The sequence below is a fragment of the Diaphorina citri genome, unplaced genomic scaffold (assembly GCF_000475195.1).
Source record: "Diaphorina citri unplaced genomic scaffold, Diaci psyllid genome assembly version 1.1 scaffold3229, whole genome shotgun sequence".
NCBI classification, from domain to species: Eukaryota; Metazoa; Arthropoda; class Insecta; order Hemiptera; family Psyllidae; genus Diaphorina; species Diaphorina citri.
The window spans coordinates 10,179-21,373 of record NW_007380640.1 but is presented as its reverse complement, the minus strand read 5'-3'; positions in this window follow the sequence as shown (position 1 = coordinate 21,373).

Sequence of the window (11,195 nt, the reverse complement as noted above, 5' to 3'; positions counted from 1 at the left end):
TCTCGAAAGACCACATTTTGTCGTAAACCACCTTACAGCCTATCCTACTCCAAACCTGTTGGACTCTGAAGAAACACATGTGAGGGGACGGTGGGGAATCTTGAAACCATTGGAATTCGACAAGATCGGCAGAAGATCTCCCAGGACAGACTAGAATGGGGAAGGCTGCTGTAGGAAGTCAAGGACCCGTTTTTTTTTTTTTTTTTTTTTTTTTTTTTTTTTTTAAATAAGAAAACATCTAGGTAAGTACTTTACAGGTACCTACCTACCTACCTACTGGTATTTCATTTTCCTTTCTCTTTGGTCGGACGGTTGGGGAGCTACTGTTTCTCGGCCTCCTTGCAGAGCCCGGGGTCAATGGCACCGAATTGACCCCTCTGTCAACGCCCCTGACCCCTGAACGAGCATCAAAACCTTTAGCGTGTAATTTTAATAAAATTATGCCCCAACCCATGTTTTCATACCTCTGCAAAAGATGGCATCATAAACATGTCATTATTATGAATACCTGAACGAGCATCAAAACCTTTAGCGTGTAATTTTAATAAAATTATGCCCCAACCCATGTTTTCATACCTCTGCAAAAGATGGCATCATTAACATGTCATTATTATGAATACCTACCATTTTTTGTCACATTTCTCGTCAGGTAAAAACAAAATAATGTTGAAAAATTAAATTTCACAGTCACAAAGATGTTATGATAACAGACGGAAATAAGGTAGGTAAGTCTATAGGGTGAACCCACAATGTTTGTGGGTGAACCCCTCTCCTTGAAAAACCGTAATCAAGCACCGCACCGTTTAGAGTGTTGTGGATCACCCCGTATCATTTTTGATTTTTTAACCTACCCTCTTTTTTAACCCATGTGATTTGCAATACCGTTACATCATAAGTTCATATCTCACAGAAGTCAGTCCTTTACTTGAAGTGTAAAACTTGGATCTTCGAGTGTTAATTAGGAACGCACCTAGATAGGTATGAACTTATGAGGATATCACCAGTGTCTTTCCGACGATGAAGACTGAACATACCAAACACCACTTTTGGAGGAGCACTTTAAGTACGTTCGAGGACAGTTGGTATCTGAACGGGTGGCGGGGCCGCTCCCTCCTGTTTACCAAGTGAGCGTCTTGAGTCTTGACCACTACACCACCGAGACAGGTAGGTAAATATGTAATTCAAATTTTACTATGGAAATCGGTATCTACCAGGGCCAGGCTGCTAAGCCATAGGCCTTATAGGGTAAACGGTATAGTAGGCACATTGACAATTCATATAGTAACGAAGTTACGACATCTAAATGTCTCTTCAAATCCCCTATTCCTCCAGTACATCTACCATAGCGTCCATAGACTATTACTATTTTTAGATTGATTTCTATTTTCATGAAAGAATAAAAACAATCTCCCTTTTATTAGTTCCCTTTACATTTGGATCTTTTCATTGAGCGAGCGCCTTTTTTTGAAAGTCTGGCGCCATCAAGACAGTCCCCGAAGTAACGTGTTGTGTGCTTTTTTGGGGTTTCAAGTGTTTTATATTTTTAACAACCGAAATGTATGGGAATCTGGAGCCCCTCGGGCTTTTGGAATTCTTGAACGAGTGTTAAAATCCTTTTTGAATATTATCTTGATGGTGGTGAATGGAAATTTGTTTTGTCTCCACAGAATATTACAGTGGATGGGTATGTTTTGCTAGAGCCTCTATGATCATGGAAAGACACTTGAGGAGCACTCAGCCTAGTGATTGTTTATTCACGAAGTGATTAATTTTTACTAATTTCAGGCTAAATGCACATTTACATTTTACAGTTCACGTGGGTTTATCGAACCTAGCACCTTGCCTCACTCCGATAACCCTCCACCATCTTGTACCATAAAACACCTAAATTAGATTCCTTTTCCTATGTAGGTAGGTACAGGTATGCATAACAGATCAGATAGTATAGTAAGAGTACCTAAATAATGTAAGTAAATATTCCAAAGATACATTTTAATGTCCGCTTTGACTCCCGTACCTACTTCTAAGTACCTACTTCCATAGATAGGTACACCTATTTATAATTTCATCAATAACCATTCAGGACATGCTGTGGTCTCCTTAGGATTGATCAGACCCTCTCTTACTTCCTAGCTTCCTATACCTAGGTATACTTACATCCGGACAATATTACAATAATCAGAAGACCATGGATCTCTGGCTGGTCCACGCTCACTTTCTCTACATTTCCCACTAATCAAGGCAAAATATTTCCTATGAGGACATCCACATGGAACAACCATGGCTATTGCCTACTATCTCTGCTATCTGGCTACCACCAGGTCTTTGAACCGTATTGTAACCGGAATATTATTTTTCTAATAATAAAAAATGATAATGGAATATGTCGAAGAGAGGTAGCATGTGTGTAAAGAGCGTACCAGAGTGTGTGTACATAGTACACGTACAGGATGGGTCATAAAGAAAGGTTCCCCAAGGCCTTCCAGGAGTGAGTGAGTGACCCCAAACTCCTGAACAATGGGGCAGCTGGAACTGTGGGGCAGTGCCACTGGGGCACGTGTTTTGTTTTGGTAAAACAATTGAGCGAAAGACCACATTTTGTCGTAACCCACCTTACAGATATATTAATACAGGTTTAGTTTTTCATGCATTAATTAAAGGTTAGTTTGAACTACCTAATGGGTGATCTAATGATGAACCAAATTTTCTTACACAGAATAACATAAGTGCTTAATCAACTTTATGGGTAATTCTTTTCAGGTGTCTCATAGAATATATTAATACAGGTTTAGTTTTTCATGCATTAATTAAAGGTTAGTTTGAACTACCTAATGGGTGATCTAATGATGAACCAAATTTTTTTACACAGAATAACATAAGTGCTTAATCAACTTTATGGGTAATTCTTTTCAGGTGTCTCATAGGAAAGGGTTGCCCCATGTCATTTATTGTCGGGTTTGGAGATGGCCAGATCTGCAGTCTCATCATGAACTGAAACCCCTTGAACACTGTCAGTTTCCATTCAGTGCTAAACAGAAAGATGTGTGCATCAATCCCTATCACTACAAAAGAGTGGAAAGTCCAGGTATGTTATCTAAGCTAGGTTTTGTAGTTTTCTTAGAAATTTGAAAATAACCCAAGTAATTATCTATTAATTTGTGATCACTGATCATTGAATCATTATGAACATTAAATCTGATAATAAACATTAAAGTAAACAAAACATCAGAACAGTTGTCATTCTCCTGAACCTAATGGAATCTCCAAATTCCCAAGTACCTACTCTATTAATGTTGATCTGTGTACCATGGAATAAAAAGTATTTTCAGGTAATATGTAGGTACTTACTTATCTTTTCTCTTTTTTCTGTACGTACATAAAAGATGGAAAGTGAGCAAGTTGACAAATTAAGTAAAATAAAACTTAATCATATTAAGTAACAAACATTACACTTAATTCTTAAACAGGCTTTTCTGTCTTGTTAGTTTTTTCTTAGGTATTTCTACCTACAGTAAAACATAATTAATTCTCCGAAGTGTGTGGTGTGCCTACTTTTAGTTTACCCTTTTACCCAAGTTGTTCCTGACACTTAGCTTTTTATCTGTGCTGGTACGCTGGTAGTTTATGTTGGCACAACCTATAAATAGGTACCTATACTGGCTACAATTCTAACCCAGAAAGGTCTTGATCCTAACAAGTTTTGATCCATAAATTTCAATGTTACAAGAAAAATAAACTCTGAAATAAGTCTCTGCTCTAGATAATTGCTTGTGACCCACAAGCTTGACTACTTTTTTCAAGCCTCATGTAGATAAAATAAAAAAAAAAATCTCACTAGTGTACAACAATAGTGTAAAGGTCATCATGCCACCCCTGCACTATATGTGCACACACCTACATGTTAATAACAGTCACACTTGCACACACAATAAGAACATTAGAACTATGCCTCAGTGCTTACAATAGGAAGTTTCCTGAGACAAAGACTTGATTGAAGCTTGAAGTCTGAGGCAAGGCCATGCCATGATACCTGCATTTTGTTATTATCAATCCAGTCTCAAGAGAGAATCAATTATGTTAAGATTGTTACATTTTCTAACTAGAATAAAGCTCTATGTAGCTTCAGGCTGAATGAATAAGTGATATTTATAGTTTTGTTTCAATGAATTGCGTTTTTCATGTTCACTTACAAGAGTAAAGCTTTTGTTTGCAATATTATTTACCTACATGGATTTGAAATCATAAATTACACGTTAACATTTACAATTTTATTCCTATTGGTTCAACAGAAAAAGGATGGTTGATAGATAATTGGGTAGCCTATCCCCAAGGAGTAACACTAAATTTACATTAAGTAAACAATTTTCCGACTGCAACAAGTTATGTAAATTTTCCAGTAAGAACTTTTTCCAACGATTTTTTTTTCTGATTTGTCAATGGGCCTTTTTAGGATTTCAGGGACCATTTTGTTGTGATTGAGGTTTACTCAACATGTAAACTTTAATGTAACTACTTACTAGTGACTTTATTTGATATTCTAACGCACCTTAAAATCTATTCCTTCTACTTTCTCCCAGTATTACCCCCTATTGTGGTTCCCCGACACAGTGAGTTTGCCCCCGGGCACTCTCTCCTGCCCTATCAGCAAATGGCCGAGCCCACCATGCCTCACAACATCTCCTACTCGAACAACGGATTCAACCAGCCCCACTCTCCCCTGAGCAGTGTGTCAAGTCCTGCTTCAAGTAACAACCCACACAGCCCCTATCAGTCAAATGGATTGCCAGGTGAGAAATGTGTTAAGCATAAATGCTTGTCACAAATGTTGTTCCCCGCTTAAAAGTTAGGGTAAAAGAACACTCAAATAAGCATCATTCAATAGGATAAGGAAAGTCGTGTGATGTTCACACCAGATTTTTTCCATCATATCTAGTTCGCTTTTCGGTGTTCACTCTACTCATTTATTGTACAGTATTGCTCTCTATAGATTTTTGGCCGAATCCTTGTTCAGCCAAAAACAGTAAAATGCCGATGCAAGTTTCAAATTTTCCAAGTTGAAAAATTACCAGTCAACTCATCCTCCTTTATCATGTGAACCTTTAAATTGAAATTTACTGTGACATTCGTTTCTAAATTTAATAATCCATCCTTATCTTTCAAATGTACATAAACAACATTTAAATGTAACTCTAGATTTTATAAAGTAATCGTAATATTCTTGTACTAGGTGTAATCATAGAATAGATTTTCAGAGTATTTTTCTTTCATTTTGAACTTAGGTTTGTAAATATGTACGTAAATAATAAAAACATACACTTGAAATTTGAACATCTCACTTTTAGTTTAGATTTTAGATAGTAAAAATAATAAAATACATAATTACATAGGTAGGTATGTTGTATTCAATAAAATCTTTAGTATCTACATATATGAAGATTTTCTAACGATATTTATATCTTACTTAAGTATATATAATTTATCAAGTGGGAATTATAATTACATAATTTATATTACTTATTTATTAAAAATATGAAATTGAATGTACGTTTAAATGTTTGTCATTTAATACTTTCGACCGAAAGTAGTAGACAACTTTTATTTAAAAAAATAACTATACCTAAGCTCTTAACTTATCACCACTACAAAATGATGGATGAAAGTGTGAACTTTTTGGAAAGTCTTCTTTAGAAAAATATCTATTTTATGGATCTTTCTAGATTCGAAACTTAAGAAAAACATCACAATTGATCTGTATAAAAACTTAGATGTGTGTAAATTCATTCTTATCTGAGATCTCATGATTTTACTAAGCTTTAGGCCTGGGTTTTTTTCTCCTGCTCAATTAAGAATATCACAATGTTTTCCTGCTTTTCGTGGAATAGCTTTCAGGTTATTCTGGTTAAATGTGATATGTCCCTGGATGGGTGACCAACTTGACTGTCACTAAGCCTCCAAGGCCGGTTCATACATGGTTTGATCTTTGGATTAAGGATTACGTGTTAAATCTTTGGTGGATCATAAATTTACAATGGGTACCTATAGACATACCTAGATGACAGTTTCCTTGTGTTTCATTTATCATTGGATGGAATAATCGAATGTAGACCGATTTTACGTCAAATTTATTACATCAGGATTAAGGATTACGTGTTAAAGCTGCCAAGTACCTAAATCCCATTGCCATCTAATAATCTAGCCAAGACCGCACGCTAGGTAGGCATCTATAGCTATTGTGTAGGTAATGTAGGTACCTATCTATGATCTATCTATGTAGCTATGGGTATTAGAGAGGTATTATCTATTGCTAGATTATACCTCTATAATCCCTGAATGTGACTAGAGTTGTATTGTGACACATAACTCACCAGACCATGACAATCCGGATATTGTATTATGAGGTGACAATAAGTGAGAAGCAAAGAGAGAGGAGAGAAAGAGAGAGAGGGAGGGAGCTCGGAAAAGAGGAAAAGTAATGACAAAGAGGGAAAATGAAAAGACTGACTCCCTGGGGAGTAGGTAAATAAGGGATAGTAAAGGATGAAATTAGATAGATCCAGAGGGGGAGAGGAAGGGAGAAATTGAGGAAAATGGAGAAAAAAGGATATCTTAGATATTATGTTTGTAGGTATTTTAAATAAGGTACGAGTTGGAAAAAAAAACTGCGAGAAAGAGAGATTGGTCATCAAATTTCCTAAGCAGGATAAAGTTATTCCTCTCAAATAGGACTAGAAAATCCCTTTCTCCAGGACAATATACAAAAGGTGGGTAGGAACCTATAGGTGTATAATAATATGATTTTATCATGTAGGTAGGTACCTACCTACCGTAGATAACGTACGTGATACTAAAGGAGTGTCCCAGATGATTAGAATGCAGATTGCATGCATTTTGTGCACGGGAAGCGGGAAATGCATGTGGTGAAGTCTAGAGGTGTGACTGCAGCCTGATGAGCTAAAGTTTAAATAAATAGAGAGTAATGGTATTAGAATTGGAATATTACTGTTAACAGTCATCGGAATCAAGCAGACGATACAAATTTAATGAAAATGAATGCGCACTGCGCATTCATTTTCATTGCGCAGATTTCATTTTGAACTTCTAAAAAAGTCATGAAATGGATAGGTACAGGTTTCAAGAATAGTACCTAAACAGAATGTAATCTTATGAATGGTAGACTGAAGGAGAAAAAACTCGAATTTTAATGGAAAATATAGTAAATTTTCATTTAAATAAATTATAAATAAAGGAGAGGGGAAGAATTGGAAGAAAAAGGAGAAAAGGGTTTCGAACCCTCGACATTCAGGTAATGGGAAACAGTAGCAACTATGTACTGGTAGGTAACTGCTGAGGAGCTGAGGCTGATGAGGGTATCCTCATGCGTACAGCGAAGGTCACAATGAACAATTAAAATCTGCCTGTTCAGTTCTAATCGTCCATTTTGTATCACCCTTTTAGTAAGGCAATTAGTAATGGGAGAAAGCCAGCCTTTCCGAGAGCAAACTTTATCTGTTAAGGATGAAGTTTGCCTCGGGCGGGAATCGAACCCGCGACCGACCTTCGACCTAGCGCTTACAAGGCAGGCGTGCTACCTTCCAAGCTATCTGGACTAGCTTGTAGTAATGTTTTCTTGGCCAAAGGTCCCAAAAGATACAACCTAATCTTTTATTGACTGAATTTCAAATTTCATGTACCATGTACGTACTTACTACCTACAGTTGGGCAATATTTTATCATTTTTTACTTATGCTTCTTTACCTATGAGTATGTTGATGTTTTGTTTGTGTGTTTGTTGGTTGTTCGTTCAGGTTCACCTGTTTGTTCATTGAGCAGCATTATCTTGGCATACCTATGATTCATGAAGAGGTAATGTACACACATTGCATTCATTTCATTGCTCAGTTGCTCTTCTCCCTTCACTTGATCCTCATTGGTCTTCTTGTTTCATTTGTAAATTTTGTAGTTGCGTTTTTTAGTGAGTTGTGAGTAATGTGAGTTCAGTTTTGTTTTTGTGTCGGTATAGCTACCCGTTCAACTCACTTTCGCGTGTGTGTTCCTACGTTGTTTTGTTTAGTCAGCTGATAATATTTTATTTTTATTAAAAAATAGTGTTTAAATTTGTTTTTATTATTGTCGAGCAGTTTTTTGGCATCTTATATTTGGATCTTTCAGTTGATAATAAATTAATTTATTGTTCTACCGAAGAGATTTTTTTCGTCCGAAGTTTTTTGTTTCGTGATTTTGTCGTATTTGTTGGTTAGAAATTCATTTTTCGTGGTGCTTTAAAATAGTTTTATTCGGAAAACTCTAGAACCAAGGAAGGATTACACTTGGCAATGGCAACTAAGACTGGATGATCAGCGGAAAATTTCCAGGTAAAAAAAAGATCGCAATTTGTGGTAGGTAGCCGTATTAGTTTTTGGTAGGTAGGTAAGTTTTTTTTTTATATATAGGTATATAAAATTAGGAGAAAAAAGGGGAGGTATAATAGTTAAAGTAGGTTCAACCAACCTAGCTGTCTACCATCCGGAACAAGATATCTTGTTCCGGATATCTGATAGAAGAAAAATCATTAGGATAGCTACTCGCAAAGATCGCGCTGACCTTATTATTCTGGATTACAATCATAAAGAACTAAAGAAGTGGTAGAGGTATTCCTATATCTACCTATATTATGTAGCTGTAAAGGACAAACCTACCTACTTACGAGTAGGTACCTACTTACCTCGGTACGTTTCCTATCATATCATACAAATTACCTATTTCCTACACGCCTTAATTGGCATACCTACCTCTAATAGGTAGGTAAGTCTTACTAATCCAATACTTACCGTACATTCTTACCTACTTATGAGTGATTTCTTAGCCTAGTTTTTGAATAGGAAATAGGTAACGGAAATCGACTCTTTTGATTTCCTCTCATTTAAATCCTCGACCAAGGAGGCATCTAATACTTCACCTGTCAAAATTAATTGAAACTGGTTAAGTAGGTAAAGCTGGTAAAGGTACATATTGCAATGTTAATGCACCCAACAAAACACGGAGGTATTATTATGATAAGATTGATAAGTTATGCAAGCCACTACCACAACATATTGGACTTGGTAGGGAAAAAGTATTACAATGTTGTTTTCATTCTCGCGATAATCAACTTTAATGACAAGTTGGCATTACTCAAAAGTTCACATTATTTTTGACAGCCCCATGCAGCCTGATAGCACAAACTTGGCAGGGGTAACTTTGGAAATGTTATTTGTTGCGCTTTTAGAGTTTATACCTAGTTTGCGTGACCTTTGCGTGTTTGAGGACAACACGCAATTGTTGTGTTATGGACATTGTTAGTGTGATCTTCACCCCGTTGGTCTAGTTCGTGAAAGTTTTGAACATTTTGAGGTGGTCGTTAACATTAACTGCCCTTTCACAGTCTCCAGGAATCTCTTGGTAAAATCCATGATTTTTTTATTATTTTAAAGCAAGATTGTCAGCATTAGTAATAAATCTTCCATCATATCTAACATTATCATTATCAACAGAGTTCTGTTGGCTTCTTTCTTTGAATTGAAATATAATTGTGTTTCCTTTCAACGTTTCTTCATTTATTTTCTCATTTCCTCTTTTATTCCGTTCTATTGGCTTTTATGATTTAGCTCTTTTCTGTTTACGGTTTCCTCAAAATTTTCATATTTTTTCCCTTGTATACAGAGCCTTGATTCTTGTGTTATGTCTGTGTGTGCATGGAGCACAAGGGCTTCCACATTGACTAGGCCTAATAGTGGGCTTACCTAGTTTCCTTGTTTCTATTTTGGACTCAGCACAATTCTTTTGACCCGAATAAAGCTTCTAATTTTAAACACGAGAGTTTATTTAAATTTAATTTTCTCATTATGTTTTTCTTGTTCTTATTTTATACCTATAGATAAGTTAGGTCTACATGATATTAAAACTGTCATAACTATCGCTTATAATATCTGTAGATATTAGGTATAAATTTATGTTATTACTTTTATTCTTCTATGTTTCTCCAATGTAGTTTTGTTTGTTGATTTATATCTTGCTTTGTTTGTTGCCTACAAAAACATTATTACTTTCTTTTTTGTTGTTTTAGAAAAAAATCTTTGTTCTTTACTGCCTACCTAGATAACTTGCTAGTTTTCTGTCGAAGTTATAGGTCTACCTATCTACCTAAGTATAGAGTTTCTACAACCTGTAGATACCTAGATTTCATTCGTAGGGAAAGTTTTCCCATGAAATTGAATGTGTTTCTGAATTTCAAATTTGACATAAGGGATTGATGGAGCTAAATGTGGGAGTAATTTATGTATTGCAATTTTTTACATCATCTAAATGAAAATATATAATCAGAAACTGATGTCTTCTGATGAAAATTGCTGTTAATAGATATTGAATTAGCTCCCATATTTTTTGTCATTTATTCTTTGATTTAATTTAAAAATAGAATAACTACGTGACGAATAAAATTTAAATGTGTTTGTAAGTTTGGTTTGGTGCTATTTGTTTGGCCTTTGTTCAATGCCTTTTTTATTTTGGTTGCTGCTTCCTGCAAATTTTACAAAGCTAAAGTAAATCCCCTTGTTAAAAGACCAATTGAAACAAAGTAGAAATTCATAGAAATCTTTGTTTTATTGAGAGATTGGTACTCTTTTCTTGTTTTTGATAGGTCTTTTACAAAACCAGGGAATCAAACTAAAGCTTAAAATGTTTTTGCTTATACAAGTTTTTGCTAATTTATTATTATACCGTGTGATATAAATTTTATACAGCTTTTATAATAGTTCAATAATTCTATTCATTTTGATGTAATTTTAATTTAGAGTGCCTTTTTTTCAGAATATAAAAGCCTTGTTATGCCGCCCAATGTAGATGATTTGATTGAGTGCCTATAAAGAACAATATAAAAGTATGCTCAGTATTCCTATATTTACATAAATATCGAGATGTATGTTTTTATGTACGCGTGTACCAATTATACGAGTATTGTAGTGGTAAACATGCTGACTTTGTTAACTGTGTCCTACAGCGTTGCATAAGAAAAGGAATCTGTGACATACGCCTTTCAAAAGTCAAATTATTTTTTCTATTCACAAGATTTTCCCCCGCTCCTTTTTTTTTTTTTTTTTTTTTTTTTTTTTTTTTTAAAAAATTTTTTTTTTTTCCCCAAATTTTTTTATTGTTCTTTT